Raw genomic sequence first — 12,637 nt, 5'->3', positions numbered from 1 at the left:
GAAATGTTTATTTAAGTCTTCTGCCCATTTTTGGATTGGGTTTTTTGTTTTCTTGATATTGAGCTATATGAGCTGCTTGTATATTTTGAAGATTAGTCCTTTGTCAGTTGCTTCGTTTGCAAATATTTTCTACCATTCTGAGGGTTGTCTTAAGTTTCATTAGGTCCCATTTGTTTATTTTTGTTTTTATTTCCATTTCTCCAGGAGGTGGGTCAAAAAGGATCTTGCTATGATTTATGTCACCGAGTGTTCTGCCTATGTTTTCCTCTAACAGTTTGATAGTGTCTGGTCTTACATTTAGGTCTTTAATCTAAATGTAGATTTGAGTTTATTTTTGTGTATTGTGTTAGGAAGTGCTCTAATTTCATTCTTTTACATGTAGCTGTCCAGTTTCCCCAGCACCACTTATTGAAGAGGCTGTCTTTTCTCCACTGTATATTCTTGCCTCCTTTATCAAAGATAAGGTGACCATATGTGCATGGGTTTATCTCTGGTCTTTCTATCCTGTTCCATTGATCTATATTTCTGTTTTTATACCAGTACCATACTGTCTTGTAGCTTTGTACTATAGTCTGAAGTCTGGGAGCCTGATTCCTCCAGCTCCATTTCTCTTTCTCAAGATTGCTTTGACTATTCAGGGTCTTTTGTGTTTCCATACAAATTGTGAAATTTTTTGTTCTAGTTCTGTGAAAAATGCCGTTGGTAGTTTGATAGGGATTGCATTGAATCTGTATATTGCTTTGTGTAGTATAGTCATTTTCACAATGTTGATTCTTCCAATCCAAGAACATGGTATATCTCTCCATCTGTTGGCATTATCTTTAATTTCTTTCATCAGTGTCTTATAGTTTCCTGCATAGAGGCCTTTTGTCTCCTTAGGTAGGTTTATTCCTAGGTATTTTATTCTTTTTGTTGCAGTGGTAAATGGGAGTGATTCCTTAATTTCTCTTTCAGATTTTTCATCATTAGTGTATAGGAATGCAAGAGATTTCTGTGTATTAATTTTGTATCCTGCAACTTTACCAAATTCACTGATTAGCTCTAGTAGTTTTCTGGGAGCATCTTTAGACTTCTCTGTGTATAGTATCATGTCATCTGCAAACAGGACAGTTATACGTTTTCTTTTCCAATTTGGATTCCTTTTATTTCTTTTTCGGCTCTGATTGCTGTGGCTAAAACTTCCAAAACTATATTGAATAATAGTGGTGAGAGTGGGCAAACTTGTCTTGTTCCTGATCTTAGTGGAAATGCATTCAGTTTTTCACCATTGAGAACGATGTTGGCTGTGGGTTTGTCATATATGGCCTTTATTATGTTGAAGTAAGTTCCCTCTATGCCTACTTTCTGGAGAGTTTTTATCATAGATGGTGTTGAATTTTTCAAAAGCTTTTTCCGCATCTACTGAGAGGATCATATGGTTTTTAATCCTTCAATTTTGTTAATATGGTGTATCATGTTGATTGATTTACGTATATTGAAGAATCGTTGCATTCGTGGGATAAACACCACTTGATCATGGTGTATGATCCTTTTAATGTGCTGGTGTATTCTGTTTGCTGGTATTTCGTTGAGGATTTTTGCATCTATGTTCATCAGTGATATTGGCCTGTAGTATTCTTTTTTTGTGACATCTTTGTCTGGTTTTGTTTCAGGGTGATGGTGGCCTCGTAGAATGACTGTTCTTCCTTCTGCTACATTTTGGAAGAGTTTGAGAATGATAGGTGTTAGCTCTTGTCTAAATGTTTGATAGAATTTGCGTGTGAAGCCATCTGGTCCAGGGCTTTTGTTTGTTGGAAGATTTTTATTCACAGTTTCAATTTCAGTGCTTGTGATTTTTCTGTTCCTATTTTCTATTTCTTCCTGGTTCAGTCTCAGAAGGTTGTGCTTTTCTAAGAATTTGTCCATTTCTTCCAGGTTGTCTATTTTATTGGCATATAGTTGCTTGTAGTAATCTCTAATGATCCTTTGTATTTCTGCAGTGTCAGTTGTTACTTCTCCTTTTTCATTTCTAATTCTGTTGATTTGAGTCTTCCTTTTTTTCTTGATGATTCTGGCTAATGGTTTATCAATTTTGTTTAACTTCTCAAAACCAGCTTTTAGTTTTATTGATCTTTTCTATCATTTCCTTCATTTCTTTTTCATTCATTTCTGATCTGATCTTTATGATTTCTTTCCTTCTGCTAACTTTGGGTTGTTTTTGTTCTTTCTCTAATTGCTTTAGGTGTAAGGTTAGGTTGTGTATTTGAGATTTTTCTTGTTTCTTGAGGTAGGATTGTATTGCTATAAACTTCCCTGTTAGAACTGCTTTTGCTGCATCCCATAGGTTTTGGGTCATTGTGTTTTCATTGTCATTTGTTTCTAGGTAGTTTTTGCTTTCCTCTTTGATTTCTTCAGTGATCTATTGGTTGTTTAGTAGCATATTGTTTAGCCTCCATGTGTTTGTACTTTTTACAGTTTTTTTCCTGTAATTGATATCTAGTCTGATAGTGTTGTGGTCAGAAAGGATACTTGATATAATTTCAATTTTCTTCCATTTACTAAATCTTGATTTGTGACCCAAGATATGATCTATCCTGGAGAATGTTCCATGAGCACTTTAGAAGAAAGTGTATTCTGTTGTTTTTGTATGGAATGTCCTATAAATATTAATTAAGTCCATCTTGTTTAATGTATCATTTAAAGCTTGTGTTTCCTTACTTATTTTCATTTCGGTTGATCTGTCCACTGGTGAAAGTGGAGTGTTAAAGTCGCCTACTATGATTGTGCTACTGTTGATTTCCCCTTTTATGGCTGTTAGCATTGGCCTTATGTATTGAGGTGCTCCTATGTTGGGTGCATAAATATTTACAATTGTTTAGTCTTTTTCTTGATCCTTTGACCATTATGTAGTGTTCTTCTTTGTCTCTTGTAATAGTCTTTTCTTTAAAGTCTATTTTGTCTGATATGAGAATTGCTACTCCAGCTTTCTTTTGATTTCCATTTGCATGGAATATATTTTTCCATCCCCTCACTTTCAGTCTGTATGTGTCCCTAGGTCTGAAATGGGTCTCTTGTAGATAGCATATATATGGGTCTTGTTTTCGTATCCATTCAGCCAGTCTATGTCTTTTGGTTGGAGCATTTAATCCATTTACATTTAAGGTAATTATCAATATGTTCCTATTACCATTTTCTCAATTGTTTTGAGTTTGTTACTGTAGGTCTTTTCCTTGTCTTGTGTGTCCTGCCTAGAGAAGTTCCTGTAGCATTTGTTGTAAAGCTGGTTTGATGGTGCTGAATTCTCTTAGCTTTTTCTTGTCTGTAAAGGTTTTACTTTCTCCATCAAATCTGAATGAGATCCTTGATGGATTATCTTAGTTGTAGGTTTTTCTCCTTCATCACTTTAAATATGTCCTGCCACTTCCTTTTGGCTTGCAGAGTTTCTGCTGAAAGGTCAGCTGTTAACCTTATGGGGATTCCCTTGGGTGTTATTTGCTGCTTTTAATATATTTTTTTGTACTTAATTTTGATAGTCTGATTAATATGTGTCTTGGCGTTTTTCTCCTTGCATTTATCCTGTATGGGACTCTCTGCACTTCCTGGACTTGATTGACTATTTCCTTTCCCATATTAGGGAAGTCTTCAACTATAATCTCTTCAAATATTTTCTCAGGGGCTTCCCTGGTGGCGCAGTGGTTGAGAGTCCGCCTGCCGATGCAGGGGACACGGGTTCGTGCCCCGGTCTGGGAAGATCCCACATGCCGCGGAGCGGCTGGGCCCGTGAGCCATGGCCGCTGAGCCTGCGCGTCTGGAGTCTGTGCTCCGCAACGGGAGAGGCCACAGCAGTGAGAGGCCCGCATACAACAAAAAAAAAAAAAAAAAAAAAAAAAAAAAAAATTTTCTCAGTCCCTTTCTTTTTCTCTTCTTCTTCTGGGACCTGTATAATTCTAATGTTGGTGCATTTATGTTGTCCCAGAGGCCTCTGAGACTGTCCTCAATTCTTTTCATTCCTTTTCTTTATTCTACTCTGTGGTAGTTATTTCCACTATTTTTATCTTCCAGGCCACTTCTCTGTTCTTCTGCCTCAGTTATTCTGCTATTGATTCCTTCTAGAGTATTTTTAATTTCATTTACTGTGTTTTTCATCTTTGTTTGTTTGCTCTTAAGTTTTTGTTATTCCTTGTTGAGTGCTTCCTGTATTTTCTCCATTCTATTTACAAGATTTTGGATCATCTTTACTCTCATTACTCTGAATTCCTTTTCAGGTAGACTGCCTATTTCCTTTTCATTTTTTTGGTCTGGTGGGTTTTTACCTTGCTCCTTCCTCTGCTGTGTATTTCTCTGTCTTCTCATTTTGCTTAACTTACTGTGTTTGAGATCTCCTTTTCACAGGCTGCAGGTTCATACTTCCCATTGTTTTTGGTGTCTGCCCCCAGCATGTAAGGTTGGTTCAGTGGCTTGTGTACGCTTCCTGCTGGACGGGACTGGTGACTATGTTCTGGTGGATGAGGCTGGATCTTGTCTTTCTGGTGGGCAGGACCATATCTGGTGGTGTGTTTTGTGGTGTCTGTGAACTTAGTATGATTTTAGGCAGCTTCTCTGCTAATGGGTGGGGTTGTGTTCCTGTGTTGCTAGTTGTTTGGTGTGGGTGTCCAGCACTGGAGTTTGCTGGTCGTTGAGTGGAGCTGGGTCTTAGCATTGAGACGGAGATCTCTCGGAGAGCGCTCAGTGATTGATATTACATGGGGGCAAGAGGTCTCTGGTCATCCAGTGTCCTGAACTTAGCTCTCCCACATGAGAGGCTCAGGCCTGACACCTGGTCAGAGCACCAAGACCCTGTCAGCCACATGGACAAGTATGTGGGGGAGTTTCTTGCCTTTTGGAAAGTCTTTGGTCTTCTGCTAGCATTCAGTAGGTGTTCTGTAGGAGTTGTTCCACATGTAGATGTATTCTTGAGGTATTTGTGGGTCAGAAGGTGATCTCCACGTCTTACTCCTCCACCATCTTGAAGGTTCTTTATCTCTGATCCTTTGTAACAAGAATTCCACAGGGAGGCAACTTCCAGGCGAAGTCTCAGCCTCATTCTAGTTTTCATACAATGGCCAGATGCCTGAGTTGCTCTGGGCATCCTGTAGATACAGGAAAATGTCCCAATGAGAAAGATGCTGCCTTTGTCTCAGCTTCACTTTTTAACAGAAAGGAAACCTTTCTCAGAAGCCCCCAGCAGACTCCCCCACCAGATTAGCCAGATGTGTGTCACATGCTTAGGGCTAAACTAGCCACTGGTTAGCCAGATGTGTGTCACATGCTTAGGGCTAAACTAGCCACTGGTGAAGTGGATGTGATTTCCCAGTGATTTTAGACTAATCAGGATTTGCCTCTCAGCTGATGATACCATCAGCTTTCCTGAGCATTGATACCCAAACAAAGTCAATTTCCTGTTCCCAAGGAAGAAGCAGGGAATGAGTGCTGGGTCAGCAGACATCGGTGTCCTTGTGAATATTAAATGGAAAAAACAGTGAAACTTTGCAATAATGTGCCTGGCAATAAAAAAAATAAATATAACATGATTGGTGATTAGCTGGCTCCTCTCTTAAACAGTAGGCTCTCACCCCATTCATTTCATTCACTTCCAGATAACATGACCCTTCTTTCTATGCAAGTTTTGGGGCCCACTTACAGCATTAAGAGGCTGTTTTACTGTACGTATAAAGTGCTTGCAATTGTTTCTGGCACATCCTAAGTGGTCAATAAATTGCTATTATTAACTAGGACCTTTCACTGAGATTTTAAACTTCCATCTATGAAATTACTTTGTTCACCACTGCCCATGCCCAAAGGCACACTCCCTCAACCCAGGGAATTAAATTGGCTTTAGTGACCTCTTGGATTATGGGAGGAATGTGGGGAGACCTACTTTTTCCAATATCTTACCAAATATCTTCCAATAGCTGTTGATGGAGACCCAAACAGGTCCAGGTAGAGAGGAAGTTGGACCCTGCTCCCTCCACCTGTTCCATCTAAACTAGGAGAGAATATTTCAGAAGCTAAAAATGGTAAACCCAAGATCCAATTCACTGATCGTTTTAAGATATATTTTACTTATGTCTAATTTAATTTTGTTGAATACATGATGCATTTCAAATGTTGGAACCACAGAGAAATCTGGTAAAACAGGAATAAAGACACAGACCTACTTGAGAACAGATTTGTGGTGTCTGTGAACTTAGTATGATTTTAGGCAGCTTCTCTGCTAATGGGTGGGGTTGTGTTCCTGTGTTGCTAGTTGTTTGGTGTGGGTGTCCAGCACTGGAGTTTGCTGGTCGTTGAGTGGAGCTGGGTCTTAGCATTGAGACGGAGATCTCTCGGAGAGCGCTCAGTGATTGATATTACATGGGGGCAAGAGGTCTCTGGTCATCCAGTGTCCTGAACTTAGCTCTCCCACATGAGAGGCTCAGGCCTGACACCTGGTCAGAGCACCAAGACCCTGTCAGCCACATGGACAAGTATGTGGGGGAGTTTCTTGCCTTTTGGAAAGTCTTTGGTCTTCTGCTAGCATTCAGTAGGTGTTCTGTAGGAGTTGTTCCACATGTAGATGTATTCTTGAGGTATTTGTGGGTCAGAAGGTGATCTCCACGTCTTACTCCTCCACCATCTTGAAGGTTCTTTATCTCTGATCCTTTGTAACAAGAATTCCACAGGGAGGCAACTTCCAGGTGAAGTCTCAGCCTCATGCTAGTTTTCATACAATGGCCAGATGCCTGAGTTGCTCTGGGCATCCTGTAGATACAGGAAAATGTCCCAATGAGAAAGATGCTGCCTTTGTCTCAGCTTCACTGCGTAATTATATTTTATTTTCCTATTTATCATTCCAGTGTTTCTTTTTGAAAGTTTAAGCAAATACACGTATATTTACAAATTTCTTCATCGTTTTCTTATGCAAAGGAACTGCAAAAAGCAGTTTTGCAACTGCTTTTTGCATTCAAAAATACATTCTGGCAATCTCTCATACCAGTAAGTCAAGATTTTTTTCCATTCTTCTTTACAGCAGCATAGAAGGTGTGCATAGCTCTCCACAGTACACAACAACATGTCATTCAATGCAGGGCCTTGTTGCTAGACTGTTGGGAAGTTTTCAGACTTTCATTATTGCAGACAATGCCACAATGAGTAACTGTAGGCTACTTTGTATTGGACAAGTTAATCAGTGGAATAGATTCTTAGAAAGGGGATTTTGGAGTCAAAAGGATGTAAATCCATCAGTAATTATTTTAGACATTGACGAATTCTCCTCTGCATGGTATTGTAAAATGTTGTCCTTTTTCCAGCAATGTATGAGAGCACCTGCTTACCTATAGCCTCACCAGCAGAGTTTTGGCAAACTTCAAAGTTTTCAGTCTGGTAGGCGAAAATGGTAACACAGAGTGGTTTTAATTTGCACTTTTCTTATGAATGGGATTGAGCATCAGTTTTATGTTTAATGGCCATTTCTTGGAGTTGATGATTTTGAGTTTTCAGGTATAAAATCGTGTCATCTGAAAATAGAGACAGTTTTACCTCTTTTATTTTTCTAGGAATTTTCTTTATATTTCCACTCAACTTTTATGTATTTTTTTTCTTATTAGTCATCCATTTTATACACATCAGTGTATACATGTCAAACCCAATCTTCCAGTTCATCACACCCCCACCCCCACCCCCTGCCGCTTACCCCCCTTGGTGTCCATACCTTTTTTCTCTACTTCTGTGTCTCAGTTTCTGCTCTGCAGTGCAGTTCATCTGTACCATTTTCTAGGTTCCACATATATGCATTAATATACAATATTTGTTTTTCTCTTTCTGACTTACTTCACTCTGTATGACAGTCTCTAGATGCATCCAGGTATCTACAAATGACCCAATTTCGTTCCTTTTTATGGCTGAGTAATATTCCATTGTAGATCTGTGCAACATCTTCTTTATCCAGTCGTCTGTTGATGGGCATTTAGGTTGTTTCCATGACCTGGCTACTGTAAATAGTGCTGCAATGAAATTGGGGTGCATGTGTCTTTTTGAATTATGGTTTTCTTAGGGTATATGCCCAGTAGTGGGATTGCTGGGTCATATGGTAATTCTATTTTTAGTTCTTTAAGGAACCTCCATACTCTTCTTCATAGTGGCTGTATCAATTTACATTCCCACTAACAGTGCAAGAGGGTTCCCTTTTCTTCACAACCTCTCCAGCATTTATTGTTTGTAGATTTTCTGATGATGCCCATTCTAGCTGGTGTGAGGTGATACCTCATTGTAGTTTTGATTTGTATTTCTTTAATAATTAGTGATGTTGAGCAGCTTTTTGTGTGCTTCTCGGCCATCTGTATGTCTATTTAAGTCTTCTTCCCATTTTTGTATTGGGTTGTTTGTTTTTTTAATATTGAGCTGCATGAGCTGTTTATATATTTTGGAGATTAATCCTTAGTCCAATGATTCATTTGCAAATATTTTCTCCCATCCTGAGGGTTGTCTTTTCATCTTGCTTATGGTTTCCTTTGCTGTGCAAAAGCTTTTAAGTTTCATTAGGTCCCATTTGTTTATTTTTGGTTTTATTTCCATTACTCTAGGAGGTGGATCAAAAAAGATCTTGCTATGAGTTATGTCAAAGAGTGTTCCTCCTATGTTTTCTTCTAAGAGTTTTATAGTGTCTGGTCTTACATTTAGGTCTCTAATCCATTTTGAGTTTATTTTTGTGTATGGTGTTAGGGAGTGTTCTAATTTCATTCTTTTACGTGTAGCTGTCCAGTTTTCCCAGCACAACTTATTGATGAGACTGTCTTTTCTCCATTGTATATCCTTGCCTCCATTGTCATAGATTAGTTGACCATAGGTGCGTGGGTTTATCTCTGGGCTTTCTATCTTGTTCCATTGATCTATGTTTCTGTTTTGTGCCAGTACCATATTGTATTGATTACTGTAGCTTTGTAGTATAGTCTGAAGTCAGGGAGTCTGATTCCTCCAGCTGTTTTTTTCCCTCAAGACTGCTTTGGCTACTCGGGGTCTTTTGTGTCTCCATACAAATTTTAAGATTTTTTGTTCCAGTTCTGTAAAAAATGCCATTGGTAATTTGATAGGGATTGCAGTGAATCTGTAGATTGCTTTGGGCAGTATAGTCATTTTCACAATATTGATTCTTCCAATCCAAGAACATGGTATATCTCTCCATCTGTTGGCATCATCTTTAATTTCTTTCATCAGTGTCTTATAGTTTCCTGCATAGAGGCCTTTTGTCTCCTTAGGTAGGTTTATTCCTAGGTATTTTATTCTTTTTGTTGCAGTGGTAAATGGGAGTGATTCCTTAATTTCTCTTTCAGATTTTTCATCATTAGTGTATAGGAATGCAAGAGATTTCTGTGCATTAATTTTGTATCCTGCAACTTTACCAAATTCACTGATTAGCTCTAGTAGTTTTCTGGTGGCATCTTTAGGATTCTCTATGTATAGTATCATGTCATCTGCAAACAGTGACAGCTTTACTTCTTCATTTCCAGTTTGCATTCCTTTTATTTCTTTTTCTTCTCTGATTAACGTGGCTAGGACTTCCAAAACTATGTTGAATAATAGTGGTGAGAGTGGACATCCTTGTCTTGTTCCTGATCTTAGTGGAAATGCTTTCAGTTTTTCACCATTGAGAATGATGTTTGCTGTGGGTTTGTCGTATATGGCCTTTATCATGTTGAGGTAGGTTCCCTCTATGCCCACTTTCTGGAGAGTTTTTATCACAAACGGGTGTTGAATTTTGTCAAAAGCTTTTTCTGCATCTATTCAGATGACCATATGGTTTTTATCCTTCAATTTGTTAATATGGTATATCACATTGATTGATATACGTATATTGAAGAATCCTTGCATCCCTGGGATAAATCCCACTTGATCATGGTGTATGATCCTTTTAATGTGTTTTTGGATTCTGTTTGCTAGTATTTTGTTGAGGATTTTTGCATCTATATTCATCAGTGATATTGGTCTGTAATTTTCTTTTTTTGTAGTATATTTGTCTGCTTTTGGTATCAGGGTGATGGTGGACATATAGAATGAGTTTTGGAGTGTCCCTTCATCCTCAATTTTTGGGAAGAGTTTGAGAAGGATGGGTGTTAGCTCTTGTCTAAATGTTTGATAGAATTTGCCTGTGCAGCCATCTGGTCCCGGACTTTTGTTTGTTGGAAAATTTTTAATCACAGTTTCAATTTCATTATTTGTGATTGGTCTGTTCATATTTTCTGTTTCTTCCTGGTTCAGTCTTGGAAGTTTATACCTGTCTAAGAATTTGTCCATTTCTTCCTGGTTGCCCATTTTATTGGCATAGAGTTGCTTGTAGTAGTCTCTTAGGATGCTTTGTATTTCTGCGGCATCCATTGTAACTTCTCCTTTTTTATTTCTAATTTTATTGATTTGAGTCCTCTCCCTCTGTCTCTTGATGAGTCTGGCTAATGGTTTATCAATTTTGTTTACCTTTTCAAAGAACCAGCTTTTAGTTTTATTGATCTCTGCTATTGTTTTCTTTGTTTCTATTTCATTTATTTCTGCTCTGATCTTTATGATTTCTTTCCTTCTGCTAACTTTGGGTTTTGTTTGTTCTCCTTTCTCTAGTTTCTTTAGGTGTAAGGTTAGATTGTTTATTTGAGATTTTTCTTGCTTCTTGAGGTAGGCTTGTATAGCTATAAAATTCCCACTTCATCTTGTCTACCTTCCTTCCCTTTTCATCTTGTCTGTCTTTCTTTGAATGTGGTTTTTGTTCCACAGGCTACACGATTGTAGCTCTTCTTGCTTCTGCTGTCTGCCCTCCGCATCCCATAGGTTTTGGACCGTCATGTTTTCATTGTCATGTGTCTCTAGGTAGTTTTTGATTTCCTCTTTGATTTTATCAGGGATCTCTTGATTATTTAGTAATGTATTGTTTAGCCTCCATGTGTTTGTGTTTTTTACATTCTTTTCCCTGTAATTGATTTCTAATCAGATGCTTGATATGATTTCAGTTTTCTTTATTTACTGTGGCTTGACTTGTGACCCAAGATGTGATCTATCCTGGAGAATGTTCCATGTGCATTTGAGAAGAAAGTGTAATCTGATGTTTTGGGATGGAATGTCCTATAAATATCAATTAAATCTATCTGGTGTATTGTGTCATTTAAGGCTTCTGTTTCCTTATTTATTTTCATTTTGGATGATCTGTCCATTGGTGTAAGTGAGGTGTTAAAGTCTCCCACTATTATTGTGTTATTGTCAATTTCCTGTTTTATAGCTGTTAGCAGTTGCCTTATGTATTGAGGTGCTCCTATGTTCAGTGCATATATACTTATAACTGTTATGTCTTCTTCTTGGATTGATCCGTTGATCATTACGTATTGTCCTTCCTTGTCTCTTGTAACATTCTTTATTTTAAAGTCTATTTTATCTGATATGAGTATTGCTACTCCAGCTTTCTTTTGATTTCCATTTGCATGGAATATCTTTTTCCATCCCCTCACTTTCAGTCTGTATGTGTCCCTAGGTCTGAATTGGGTCTCTTGTAGACAGCATATAGATGGGTCTTGTTTTTGTATCCATTCAGCAAGCCTGTGTCTTTTGGTTGGAGCATTTACTCCATTCATGTTTAAGGTAATTATCGATATGTATTTTCCTATGACCATTTTCTTAATTGTTTTGGGTTTGTTTTTGTAGGTCCTTTTCTTCTCTTGTGTTTGCCACTTAGAGAAGTTCCTTTAGCATTTGTCTTAAAGCTGGTTTGGTGGTGCTGAATTCTCTTAGCTTTTGCTTGTCTGTAAAGCTTTTGATTTCTCCATCAAATCTGAATGAGATCCTTGCTGGGTAGAGTAATCTTGGTTGTAGTTTCTTCCCTTTCATCACTTTAAGTATATCATGCCACTCCCTTCTGGCTTGTAGAGTTTCTCCTGAGGAATCAGCTGTTAACCTTATGGGAGTTCCCTTGTATGTTATTTGTCGTTTTTCCCTTGGTGCTTTCAATATTTTTTCTTTGTCTTTAATTTTTGCCAATTTGATTACTATGTGTCTCAGTGTGTTTCTCCTTGGGTTTCTCCTGTATGGGACTCTTTGTACTTCCTGGACTTGGGTGGCTATTTCTTTTCCCATGTTAGGGAGGTTTTCAAATATAATCTCTTCAAATATTTTCTCTGGTCCTTTCTCTCTCTCTTCTCCCTCTGGGACCCCTATAATGCGAATGTTGTTGTATTTAATGTTGTCCCAGAGGTCTCTTAGGCTGTCTTCATTTCTTTTCATTCTTTTTTCTTTATTCTCTTTCACAGCAGTGAATTCCACCATTCTGTCTTCCAGGTCACTTATCCGTTCTTATGCCTCAGTCATTCTGCTATTGATTCCTTCTAGCATATTTTTCATTTCAGTTATTGTACTTTTCATCTCTGTTTGTTCTTTAATTCTTCTAAGTCTTTGTTAAACGTTTCTTACATCTTCTTGATCTCTGCCTCCATTCTTTTTCTGAGGTCTTGGATCATCTTTACTATCATTATTGTGAATTCTTTTTCTGGAAGATTGCCTATCTCCATTTCATTTAGTTGTTTTTCTGGGGTTTTATCTTGTTCCTTCTTTTGGTACATAGCCCTCTGCCTTTTCATCTTGTCTATCTTTCTGTGAATGTAGTTTTTGTTCC

At 38.0% G+C, this 12,637-nt stretch overlaps 1 protein-coding gene across 1 annotated transcript in view; it reads left to right on the top strand.

Moving 5' to 3' along the window:
• Nucleotides 1-12,637, top strand: part of SV2B (synaptic vesicle glycoprotein 2B) — an 89,129-nt gene that overhangs the window by 53,597 nt on the left and 22,895 nt on the right. The gene's annotated exons all lie outside the window — the stretch shown is intronic.

Source organism: Lipotes vexillifer, unplaced genomic scaffold (assembly GCF_000442215.2).
Source record: "Lipotes vexillifer unplaced genomic scaffold, Lipotes_vexillifer_v1.1 scaffold600, whole genome shotgun sequence".
Classification (NCBI taxonomy): Eukaryota; Metazoa; Chordata; class Mammalia; order Artiodactyla; family Lipotidae; genus Lipotes; species Lipotes vexillifer.
This window is presented reverse-complemented; position numbering and strand designations above follow the sequence as displayed.